The 14057-nt window shown below is 35.9% G+C and overlaps 1 protein-coding gene across 1 annotated transcript in view; it reads right to left on the reverse strand.

Moving 5' to 3' along the window:
• SLC12A9 (solute carrier family 12 member 9) overlaps window positions 1-6314 on the reverse strand; it is a 196311-nt gene extending 189997 nt beyond the window's left edge. Inside the window, exon 1 of the mRNA XM_053718368.1 lies at window positions 6275-6314. The gene's annotated coding sequence lies outside the window, so the exon portion shown is untranslated. The remainder of the gene's footprint in view (window positions 1-6274) is intronic.
• Window positions 6315-14057: the final 7743 nt, after the last annotated feature.

Raw genomic sequence — 14057 nt, forward strand, 5'->3', positions numbered from 1 at the left:
AGTATAAAAAGGCACCGATAACACAAGATATGAATGGTGCATGCACGGATTCAGAAGACTTAACACTTTTTTTTTGTTCCCACATACAAGACAGAGATATATGGCACAAAGTTATTTTGTTTCTCTTCAACACAATCCTATATAAATTGAAGATATAACAATAGATTACCGTCTTGATTTTTATAATATTTTCAGTAAATCTATATATTATTATGGCTTTGTTTTTTGTGTTTTTTTTGGGGGGCGGGGGTGTTCAAATAAACTACAACTAGAAATGTAGTACATTGGAATACAATACAATATAATAACATTAGTGGATACATGGAATTACATCAAAGCAGAAGTGTCAGCAGATTAAAATAAAAATGTGTAAAACATTCCTGGGACAGAGAGACAATTTACTGAACATTTGAAAATACACAAAAAAGACAATAGAAACATTAGAAGTTTCTAGAACAGCGCTTATACAGCAGAAAATACAAACCAGTGGAAGGAAAGAATTCTACCGATATATGCGTTTGATAAAATAAACATTTATTATTAATATATACTATTTGTCTTCATAACATAAATAAGTGACCGGTCACTATAAAAACTCTATTATTCAGACCAAAAGCTTCACCAAAAAAAAGCTTAAAACAAGCACTTAAAAGAAGACAAAATGAGCGATGTAGAGAACCGCATATAACTCTATAAAAGTCTTAAAAGCCACCTATAATGGATTCATATTCTTTATGCCACCTTTTCACTTATGTCATCCACTGTATTGAACTAGTGCGCAGCAATTTGGCTCGTAGTAATCCTTAAGACGTTAAACCATATGTTATACTTCTCTCCAGAGTCCTGCAGTGAGCCTGCTTGTCCGGACTTCCACGGTTGCGGCTGAAGAGAAATAGTTGAGACCTGTGGCCTTTCTTCAATCTTACCCAGTTGTAAACAAAACAAGGTTTTTTGGTCAATTCGCCGTTTGCGCCATTGATCCTTCCCTGATCTTACCCGGCTTAGATCAGACTCGGCTTGTGGTGGAATGGCCGTTCAGACGCTTCCACATCACATGTTGCGGCTCAGTCAATCTCTGCTATTGAAAAACAGCTGTTGAAAGTATACCCACAGGGGTGAAAAGTACAGTCTCTGCGCAGAGATTTTGTTAGAAATTATGTTGAACCTTTGTCTATGACAGACACAGTCCTCCAATAAACGCGTTTCGCCTTCTTTCAAGATCTCTGCGCAGAGAGTCTGTACTTTTCACCCCCTGTGGGTATACTTTCAACAGCCATATTTTCGATAGCGGCGGTTGGCTGAGCCGCAACACGTGACACGGAAGCGCCTGAACGGCAATTCCACCACAAGCCAAGTTGGATCCAAGCCGGGTAAGATCCACATACTGAGTGTTATAAATATAAACTTCAGACTAAAACTTTACATTAAAACAACTGTTGGTCCAATTTTTTAAGCAGAAGAACAAATTTTTATATTTAAGCAAAACAAAACTACAAACTGTTTGAAAAGAGGTAGAGCTAGAAAGAGATAGAACTATCACGGTTTATAACAACATTCTGTTAAAGGGACAGTCAACACTTACTTTAACATGTTTTGATATTAAAAATAAAAAAACGGGAGGTCCGCCTACACTATACCCCTCCTGCCTTGCCGCCTTGCTTCTGTCCTAATCAGTGTCGCTAACTACTCTAATACCCGGTAAATATGGATGCCGAACTCCCCCCACCATTACGTAGCTGCCTTCTTCTTCAACTGAAAGGCAAATCAGAATCCAGTCCTCGGACAGAAATTGCACGCGAGGCAGGAGGGGTATAGTGTAGGCGGACCTCCGTTTTTTTTATTTTCAATATCAAAACATGTTAAAGTAAGTGTTGACTGTCCCTTTAAATGTAAAAATGGCAATATGACCACATGCTCCTGGCTGAGGCTAGCTCTTTTTTTGCAGGTATTTTGCCTTCAACAGAGAAGAGGCGCTCAGATAGTGTTGAGGTGCCTAAGATGCAATAGTAGGATTTTGCCAATTTCACCAAGGCGGGCTATTTATCTTTGTTAGCTCTCCACCAATGCAAGGGGCCTCTTAAAGTACGCCTGGACTTCATTCTAACATAAAAATATGTTGAATATTTATATGCAATGGCAAACAACCAGCTATAAGGTTGGGGGGGGGGATATCTAGTCCACTATTAAAATAACAGCTATATACTTAGAGGTTGAATTTGGTACATATTCCAATTAATTAAAAATATTAAAAAAAAACGGCTAAGGACTATATATCAGTAACAGCCTTACACATTTATCTATACAGTACATATCAGCAATACCAAGCAATCCACTAAAATTTGTGCAGATAATAGTGACATCATGTAACAAATACCACCAATCTATGGCTAGGTGTAAATAACAAGCTCAGCACTAAATCACCTGATTTAATATACACAATCCAAATAATGACTCCTATTTTATTTCTGGATTACACATAAAGGAGTAGTTGTAAACTTAAAGTGAATGTAAATGTTGATGCTAAAGTGCCCGGTTTTTAAAAATTCGATTAAAAAAGGGGCACTTTAATTCATCAAAATTTACATTTCACTCGTGTTATGAAAAAATACTTACTTTTAATCTTGACAGGCGATCCAGCTTCCTCTACCCGTCGCAAAGCCTCTTCCTGGGTCTAAAAATGAGGAATCCGGCTTCCTCCAATCACGGCGTTGAATCAGACACCGATTCCCTCCAGGTGGGAAGCTGTGATTAGAGGATGACCTATCCATAATTTCTGACGTCAGAAATGGCTTTCGACGACCGGAGGAAGCTGGAGCTGCTGTCAAGTTTAAAAGGTAAGTTTTTTTTTCACAACACGAGTGAAATGTAAATTTTGATGAATTAAAGTGCCCCTGTTTTTAATCGAATTTTTAAAAACTGGGCACTTTAGCATCAAAATTTACATTATATATATATATATATATATATATATATATATATATATATATATATATATATATATATATATATATATATATATATATATATATATAAAAAAAAAACTTACTGTCCTGAAAAAGTGAAAAGTAAAATGTCTATAGACGTACTTTAGGCTAAGGGCATAACCATAAAAGCAGGTGCTGTGCATAGTAAAAACCAATTACAAACCAACTAATCGATTATGAGATTTGTTGACAACCATTTTCATAATCTATTATCGATTATGCCGATTAGTTGTTGCAGCTCTAATTAGATAGATAGATAGATAGATAGATAGATAGATAGATAGATAGATAGATAGATAGATAGATAGATAGATAGATAGATAGATAGATAGATAGATAGATAGATAGATAGATACACACACACACATATTAGGATAGATAGGATATTTTGCAGAACATTCAAAAATAATTTTGAGGGAGCAGAGTTTATAGTTTAAAACATAAACTCTGCTCCCTCCAAATAGAAGGAATCTGGAATGTGCCTGCATTTTCACAACAGAGTGAGAAATTAAACTCCGGTACAAACATACCGTATTATCTCCCTAGTTTTTTGGGGGGTTTAAAGGGATATGCAATATAACCCAACTACTTGCAGCCAAAGAGTTAAAGATAATAAATTGCATATATTAGCCATACACAGAAACACTTGCTACAAGTCTTTCTTGCTAGTTCTAACAATTTCATTCTATATGAGATCTAACACATAGCTAGTTACTGTCTGAAGTTTATTTGAACCTGTGAATTTTAACATAGCATTCACATATCAATGAGGAACTTTGTTTATCAGGGTCAGATGTTGAATGTGTTCACAAGCAAATTCTCCCTGTAAATGATTTTCTCTGCAAATTTCTTTTTTTCTTAAAGGGATATGAAACCCAAACATTTTCTTTTAGGATTCAGACAGAGCATAACATTTTTTTCCAATTTAATCCTATCATCAATTTTTATTTGTTCCCATGATATTCTGCGTTAAAAATATATACTTAGGTAGGCATCAGGAGCACTACACAGCAGGAAATAGTTCTGCCATGTAGTGCTGCTTTTCAACAAAAGATACCATAAGAACAAAGAAAATTTGATAACAGAAGTAACTTAGAAAGTTGTTTAAAATCATATGCTCTAAATGAATCATGAAATAAATAGTCTGGGCTTCATATGCCTTTAAATTATATACAAAATAAGCTGTCAGTATATTTGCAAGTTTAGGATATTTCAATCTGAGTTCTGTTACATTATTTTCAAAATAAGAAACAAGGCACTCTATCCCCTGTGCTATTAGGACACTGCATAATTATTTGTAAAGCGTATAAATTTCATAATATAACAGAGAAAAGCACTCTGTAGGACTCACAAACCAGGTCAGGTGTTTTTATTCTCTATTAAAAAGGATGTTCAGTACAAAACATTTAAGTATTCAATAATAATTCTCCAATTATATGTCTCATTCTTAAACATCTACAATTTCTCTTTTTAAATAAGTTTTTTGATAGTGTTAAAAATGTGTCTTATGCTCTCTCAATGGCCATATATACCCCAAGTAGCCTCACACTGTATTTTCTGCCACAAAAATGTTGCTAAACTAGCACCATTTTAAAGCCGTTATGGAAAATGCAATTTTAAGAGACTTTTCAATTTACAGCTATTGTCAAATTTACTTAATGCCTTTTGTTGAAAAGCTCATGAACTGCAGGGCACTACTGGGAGTTTGCTGGTGATTGATGGCTACACACATATCGCTTTTGTCATTGGCTCACCAGATGTGTTCAGCTAGGCCCCAGTACTGCACTGAAGCCGACTATGGGGCCGATTTATCATTGGTCTGTCCGATTCCGACAGACATCGCTGAATGCCGACAGCATACGCTGTCAGCATTTATCATTGCACAAGCAGTTCTTGTGAACTGCTTGTGCAATGCCGCCCCCTGCAGATTTGCGGCCAATCGGACGCTAGCAGGGGGTGTCAATCATCCCGATTGTATTCGATCGGGTTGATTGCTGTCCTCTGTTCAGAGCAGGCAGACCAGTTAAGGAGCAGGGGCAGTTCGGGCCTTGATAATTCAGCCCCTATGTGTTTAACTGCTTTGCAGGAGTTAAATACAGATTATTTTATTATTGCACTACTGCTTGTGTATAACTCTTAAAGGGCCATAAGAGTTGTGCCACTAGAGAGTTTCCACTCAGGACCAGCAGTACTCAGTGGGTTCCATGCTTTACTTTGACTGTGTGTTAATCACTTCGAATTAAGATGCCATGTAACTTACTTTTTTAATCTAGCCGTGCCATTCTAATACCCTGTGCTTCGGCTGCCCACTTCAAACCTCATATTTTTGTGAGCCAACGGTTTGAACTGTTCTCCAATCAGCTCTCTCGCCTTATGGCACTATTTTGTAGTTAGAGCACCAATTGGAGAACAGTTCAAACTGTCAGATCACCAAAAAAAAAAAGTTTTGAAGAGGGCGGCCGGAACACAGGTATTAGAATGTCACGCCTAGATTAAAAAAGTTACAGCACATCTTCATTAGAAGATTCACTTAGATTCCGGACCTCATTTTGAAACATGTCAAGTTTACCATCACTTTAAAATTAAATGCTCTAACGAATTACAGCATGTAATTTTTTTTTATTATGGCCCTTTAACACAGAGCATTTTCCCTTTGCACTTTTATGTCTCTTTAACACAAATATTTGTTGCAGGGGTTAAACACAGATATATGCAAACAATAACTTAATAAAATGCTCTAACAAAACATTTTATTTTTGCATTTGTATGACCCTTTAAAAACCTCAAAGTTCTAAGCTTATTTCTGGTTTTGTAGTTACTCTCCATCCCAACTAAAGTGTCCACATTACAATACAGCCACATCTGTATAATTATTTAAAGGCTATGAAAATCTGAAATCAATGATATAGAACACTTCGTTTCTCAATTATTTTAAAGGAGTAAGCAGGAACTCAAAATAAAAACTATGTCTATTCATCAATGTTTCTGTCTACAACTACTGCAGAATAGAATAATTGTCCTTGTCGTCGTGTTTTAGATACACACTTATACAATAGTTTATTAACTAAACTGCATACATAAACAGAAATACATACTTCCAAAGCCCCATTGTTCTTAGCTATTACACAACTCTATCAATCAGTTCTACTACACTGCAAGAGATGCCAGATACCTTCCACATCTACACACCCTGCAAACATACAGTTGCAAAGACAATCATCTATACATCCACAATAACTATATATACATTGAATATACAAGCATACAATAAAAACCTTGAAAATACACACCCTGCAGTGGCTCTCTACATACAGCGGCTTGCTGCTTCCTGGTCAGCTGACAAATCAAATGATCAACTCCACACCCACGACCCGGCCCCTTTAATTGCTCTGCAATGTTGTCAGTATGTAAGTAATATGCAGTTTTGTGCGTGTGGGTAAACTGGTAATGAACAAACAGGCTGCAAATTGTTGCAGCGTATTTGTGTATATATAATAAACACGCTCCGTTTACACAGAGCAGATGTAGATGGGCGTTAACGGATGATGGTTATGTGTTATACATGTTGATGGGCTGTGATGCAATTATGGAACCCTGGAGCCTGTTTTTTTCTCTTTGATGTAGGTTCGGCAATTAAAATGATGTTCCACTAGTAGTAGCCATGTGCAAATATATGCTGTATAATGATCCCTGAATAATACGCTGTGTGATAATATATATGTAAATACATAGACGATATAGTATTGTTGAGTGTTTAGAGTTGAAATTAACATAGTTTCAGCATTTATACACTTGTGATTGCTTATATATTTTATTACAGAATTTCCAAACCTTTTTATGCAGATATTTAATACAACACTATATAATGTGTGAGCCTAACATTTGCTAACATATTTTAACTCTAAATATCTCTAGCAATAACTGCTCAGACAATACAATATCTGCTGGCTAAATGTCATAAGGATTGGTGCGGTGTTTTTAGTGTTGAGGTAAAAGTATTTTTTCACCAGCACTTTATAGTTCAAAAGTTACTGAACCAAATTATTTTAAATCAAATATTTTCATGCAATCCAAAACTGCCACCCATGATCCATCACTGTGAGATTTCTTTAAAATGGGTGTGGGTAAAAGCCGGATCTTGCCGGGTCCATGCCTAATTTAGACAAATTACACACAATAATACAAATTTAATTGTTTTATACACAAACACATCCAGACACTGCAAAACACAACATTTTACTGCAAAACATTTGGGTCCTTTCAGAACCAACACTTTTTTTTTTTTTTTTTACAGAAAAACAGCTGGATCCATGCCTAATTTAGATAAATACACACAAATGTAAGTGTTTTCCATACAAACACATCCAGACATTTCTGTATCCAACAACATTTTACTCAAAAACATTTGGGTCCTTTCAGAACCAACTTTTTTTTTACAGAAAAACAGCCGGATCCATGCCTAATTTAGACAGATACACACAAATGTAATTGTTTTACACACAAACACATCCAGACACTGCTGGATCCAACAACATTTTACTGCAAAACATTTGGGTCCTTTCAGAACCAGCACTTTTTTACAGAAAAACAGCCAGATCCATTCCTAATTTAGACAAATATACACAAATTTAAGTGTTTTCCATACAAACACATCCAGACACTTCTGTATCCAACAACATTTTACTCAAAAACATTTGGGTCCTTTCAGAACCAGCACTTTTTTTTACAGAAAAACTGCCGGATCCATTCCTAATTTAGACAAATACACACAAATTTAAGTGTTTTCCATACAAACACATCCAGACACTTCTGTATCCAACAACATTTTACTCAAAAACATTTGGGTCCTTTTAGAACCAACACTTTTTTTTACAGAAAAGCAGCCCGATCCATGCCTAATTTCGACAGATACACACACATTTAAGTGTTTTCCACACAAACACATCCAGACACTTCTGTATTAAACAACATTTTACTCAAAAACATCTGGGTCCTTTCAGAACCAACTCTTTTTTACAGAAAACCTGCCTGTTCCTGCCGGATCCATGCCTAATTTAAACAGATACACACAAATTTAAGTGTTTTCCACACAAACACATCCAGACACTTCTGGATCCAACAACATTTTATTAAAAAACATTTGGGTCCTTTCAGAACCAACACTTTTTTTTTACAGAAAAACAGCCAGATCCATGCCTAATTTAGATAGATACACACAAATGTAATTGTTTTTCACACAAACACATCCAGACACTTCTGGATCCATAAATATTTTACACAAAAACATTTGGGTCCTTTCAGAACCAACACTCTTTTCAGAAATTAAATGTCCGTGTTGGCTAATTTATATAGGCGAGACGACCCAGAGGGTCAGAGATAGATTTATTCAACATAAATCCAATATTAGAACAAAAAATTTAAATGCACCAGTAGCCTATCATTTTCTGAGTTGTAACCATACAATTGCACAACTACGTTTTCAAGTAATAGATTTTGTACAAAGCCCTAGGCGAGGTGGCAATAGAGAACTACTTTTACAAAAACGTGAGGCCTTTTGGATAAATAAATTAAACACATTAGCTCCCAATGGAATGAATAGATAATTGGATTTTTTTTTGTCATTTTTGAATTCTGTGTATAATATACTTGCTATGACATCTGTTTAGAGTTTTTAACTTTGTATTTTTTCACAAAAAAATATGAAAAAATTATTTTTTTATATAGGTGTAAACCACTAGAGGTCACTATGTTAGGCCTTTTTTTGCCTTGTAAATGGTTAAATTAAAGAGGTGTGGTTTTACCTGGTTGTAGGTATTTAAGGTGATTAAGTGTGATGTACAAGTTATGAACATGACTAAGGGTTTGTAGCCCGAAACGTTGTTCTGTTTCCTGGCTCCCAGTATGTGGCAATAAAGATAACCTCTAATTAAGGATATTGTGGTGCGACTGCTACTTTTGTGCTATTTTACTTGGAGGATTTCTGCAGTAATCCTATTGCAGTATGCACCCTATTAAGGATTGAAGTGCTGGATTTTGAACTGTTTCTGCTCATTTTCTACTGCTGTTTATCCGTGCACTGATCCTAAACAATGGAGGATTCACAAGATACCCTGGGAGCTCAGGTATTTGCTTATACAGATGTCGAAGCAGCCAGAATCACTACCCTAGTAAGGGGCTCTAGGGACTTTTTAAGAACCCCCCAAACTCAGGTCAATATGAGCAACTATGAGAGATTGGCAAAAAGGAATATGTTGTACCAACTGCATGCATCTACCCTAGCTGAATACTATAGGATCAAACGGATCCCCAGGGGTTTGAGGATGAGTACAAGACCGACATTACTTGCCAACAACAAAGAATATTGCACTAAGTTTGAGCATATCTTAAACAAATGCTCCTTAGACCTCATTGTACTCACGGTGGAATTTTTACAGAAAGCCATAGACACACAGACGGAAGAGATCAAACTAGTTGAGTCAAGCTTGAAGCAGAATGCTGGCGATCTGGATATCGATAAGGCTCTGAAAGAGATAAATGCAAAAATTTATGAAATGAAAAAGGAGCTTGAGAATAAGAAGAGAATCAAATTTAACCGTGATGAGCACGATTACCTGACCGGAGCAGTTTACCGGTGGACCCGGGACCCAACCGGAAGTATGAGGAACACTACTTCCGGTTTTGCACGCCGACGGGAACGGAGAGCCCAGAAGGAGGTGAACAGCTCTGACATGTCTACCGAGTCCTCGTCGGGGGAATCAGACGCCGGAGGAGACGTGGCGGCAGGAAACATAGCCGCGACCCCGACAAACAGCCAGCCAGCCCCGGATACACAGAGGAGGACCCGTCAGGGGAAAAGACGTTAGTAATTAACATTTCTGGTACTCAACTCACTGAAGATCAGAGTAAAGTATTGGAAAAGGGACTGTCTTTTTGTAAGCAAGAGAGGTGTCATTGGTTTAAATTAGAACAGGATTTGTATAAATTCAACAGAAGCCTTAAGTTAAAGTCCTTTTTTTCCAATGCTGACAGTAGAGAAATGTTTACTAAACAAGTTAAGGTAGTTGATGATGTGTTAACTATTAAGAATCTTGGATTGAAAAATTAAAGTGTATTTGTTCCAGCAACATATGACCCAAGCATTGATGTATATATGAAATTAGTTAAACATGATATAGATGCTTTAAAGAAAAATCAACATAAAAAAGGTTTGCATCTAATATGTCTAAAAAAGACAGTTTGGCTTTAAAATCACTGGTTGGTAACAAGGGGTTAATTTGCAAACAGGCCGATAAAGGCGGAGCCACTGTGATCTTGGAAAGGGAATATTATGTGAATGAAATAAAGGGTCAGCTGGCTAAAACTGATGTTTATATGCCTTTAACATATGATCCCTCTTCCAAGATCCTGTGTGCTATAAAAAGATGTGTTGAGAGAGCCTTTCTGAATGGTTTGATTGACAATGAAACAAAAAAAATTCTCATCAAAAATGAATATATAGTTCCAGTACTATACACACTCCCTAAAGTCCATAAAAACCTTGGGGCCCCACCAGGACGCCCCATTGTAGCAGGCACTGATTCTATTTGCACGAATATATCCATTTACCTGGACAAGCTTTTGAGACCATTTGTGTCACAAGCAATGTCTTACATTAAAGATACAGATGACTTTCTATCTAAGATTGAGAACTTGCCAATCAATATGGATAAATGTATTTTGTATATTCTAGACATTGTGAGTCTGTACACTGCTATACCCCACACTAGTGGGTTAGATTCTATCAGGGCGATTATGGCAAGAAGTAACAAATTTACAGTTATGCAGCAACAATTTATTATTGAACTAATGGAGATTGTATTATACTGTAATTACTTCTTGTTTGAAGACTCTTATTTTTTACAAAAGCAGGGCACTGCTATGGGGTCCAACGTCGCCCCCACCTATGCCAATATTTTTATGAGCATATTCGAGGAAAAGTTTGTCTATGAGAATAATCTATTTCATCTGTGTGGCGCCACCTGGTGGCGCTACATAGATGACATATTTGGTGGGGTGACGTTGGCTCCCTTCAGCAGTTTGTTGCAGATCTCAATATGGCTTCTAGATGTATCAAGTTTACCCTATCTTGGAGTGAAGAATCTATCAATTTTTTGGACACCAAAGTTTATAAGGATGGTTCCCTGTTAAAAACAGATTTGTATAGGAAAAAAACAGACAGGAATAGCCTTCTACACTTCTCTAGTGCTCATGCTCCTTCCCTAATTCAGTCATTACCATATAGCCAAATGCTTAGGGTTAAACGTATTGTTAAGGATGAAAATCTGGCCCTGCAAAGGTTAGAAGAGATGGGTTTAAGATTTGTTGAGCGAGGGTATCCTTATGATATGATACAGACAACTTTGAAAAAAGTTTTACAGACACAAAAGGATAGGGTCAATATGATGAATGTACAAAAGAAAAAGAACCCTAAGAGGTTTTTGTTTCAGAATACAGTGCCCACAGTGCAGTGATACAAAAAATTGTTCGCAAACATTGGCATGTCCTCAAGGAATGCAATCCAGAAGTCTTAGCATTTCAACAGCCCCCTATGCCAGCATATACTAGATTACCTAGTCTTAGGGATAAATTAATTAAAGCAGATGTTGGGTCTAATAAAAAATCAAAACAAGGCTTTATTACTTCAGAAAATAATGGTTGTTTCCCTTGTCTTAATTGTTCAAATTGTAACAACATGATAAAAGGTGATCTTTTCATACATCCCCAAACGGGTCAGAAATTCAGGATCATGGGCTATTTCAATTGTAATGCAAATTTTGTAATCTATCTAATTAAATGTCCGTGTGGGCTAATTTATATAGGCGAGACGACCCAGAGGGTCAGAGATAGAATTATTCAACATAAATCCAATATTAGAACCAAAAATTTAAATGCACCAGTAGCCTATCATTTTCTGAGTTGTAACCATACAATTGCACAACTACGTTTTCAAGTAATAGATATTGTACAAAGCCCTAGGCGAGGTGGCAATAGAGAACTACTTTTACAAAAACGTGAGGCCTTTTGGATAAATAAATTAAACACATTAGCTCCCAATGGAATGAATAGATAATTGGATTTGAGTGTGTTCCTTTAAGAGAGGAAATAACATTAAGAGTTATGTGAGATTTTTTGTTTTTTTGTCATTTTTGAATTCTGTGTATAATATACTTGCTATGACATCTGTTTAGTTTTTAACTTTGTATTTTTTCACAAAAAAATGTGAAAAAATTATTTTTTTATATAGGTGTAAACCACTAGAGGTCACTATGTTAGGCCTTTTTTTGCCTTGTAAATGGTTAAATTAAAGAGGTGTGGTTTTACCTGGTTGTAGGTATTTAAGGTGATTAAGTGTGATGTACAAGTTATGAACATGACTAAGGGTTTGTAGCCCGAAACGTTGTTCTGTTTCCTGGCTCCCAGTATGTGGCAATAAAGATAACCTCTGATTAAGGATATTGTGGCGCGACTTATACTTTTGTGCTACTTTTCAGAAAAACAGACAGATCCTGCTGGATCCATACCTAATTTAGACAGATATACAAAAAGTTAAGTGTTTTCCACACAAACACATCCAGACACTTCTGTATCCTTCAATATTTTACACCAAAACATCTGTGTCCTTTCAGAATCAACACTTTTTTTACAGAAAAACCGCCGGATTCTGCCGGATCCATGCCTAATTTAGGCAGATATACACAAATGTAAGTATTTTCCACACAAATACATCCAGATACTTGTGGATCCATCAATATTTTACAAAAAAAAATTGGTCCCTTTAAGAACCAACACTTTTTTTCATAAAAACAGCCAGATCCTGCCGGATCCATGTCTAATTTAGGCAAATATACACAAATGTAAGTATTTTCAACACAAATACCTCCAGATACTTCTGGATCCATCATTATTTTACACAAAACCATCTGGGTCCTTTCAGAACAAACACATTTTTTTACACAAAAATAATCTGATCCTGCCATATTCACTTAAATGTGTGTGTATCTGTCGAAATTAGGCATGGTTCCGGCTGTTTTTCTGTAAAAAAAAGTGTTGGTTCTGAAAGGACCCACATGTTTTTTAGTAAAATGTTGTTGGATCCAGAAGTGTCTGGTTGTGTTTGTGTTGAAAACACTTAAATTTGTGTGTGTCTGTCTAAATTAGGCATGGATCCGGCAGAATCCAGCTGTTTTTCTGTAAAAAAGTGTTGGCTCTAGAAGGACCCAAATGTTTGTTTAAAATATTGATGGATCCAGAAGTGTCTGAATGTGTTTGTGTGGAAAACAATTAAATGTGTGTGTATTTGTCTAAATTAGGCATGGATTCGGCAGGAGCCGGCTGTTTTTCTGTAAATAAGTGCTGGTTCTGAAAGGACCCAAATGTTTTTGACTAAAATATTGTTGGATACAGAAGTGTCTGGATGTGTTTGTATGGAAAACACTTAAATTTGTGTGTATCTGTCTAAATTAGGCATGGATCCGGTAGGATCCGGCTGTTTTTCTGAAAAAAAGTGTTGGTTCTGAAAGGACCAAAATGTTTTTGAGTAAAATGTTGTTGGATACAGAAGTGTCTGGATGTGTTTGTATGGAAAACACTTAAATTTGTGTGTATCTTGTCAGTATATTTATACAAATCTTAGCAGTACTCTCCAAATAATATATGTGAGTCTACGGCAGGGTCATAATACGATATATTTTTAACAATCTTTCTTTAAACTAAACCCACAATCAATAATGCATATACTAAGACAATAAAATTAATATAAATACCTGAATTCTTTTTTTATTAGTTAATATCTATGAACACATTGGAATATATTTGTAGGAACCAGAATATGAAACAATATTATACACGTTTAAAAACTATTAAGATATGCTATACTTCTTACAAAGCTCATAAAAGTTTACCATTAAAACTAGCCTTACTTACAATTGCCTTTCATTCAATTAACACATTGGGACTTTTATTTTTATTATTATCGGTTATTTGTAGCGTGCCAACAGATTCCGCAGCGCTATAAACAAAGGGGGAGTACAAAAC

Source organism: Bombina bombina, chromosome 6, assembly GCF_027579735.1.
Source record: "Bombina bombina isolate aBomBom1 chromosome 6, aBomBom1.pri, whole genome shotgun sequence".
Taxonomy (NCBI): Eukaryota; Metazoa; Chordata; class Amphibia; order Anura; family Bombinatoridae; genus Bombina; species Bombina bombina.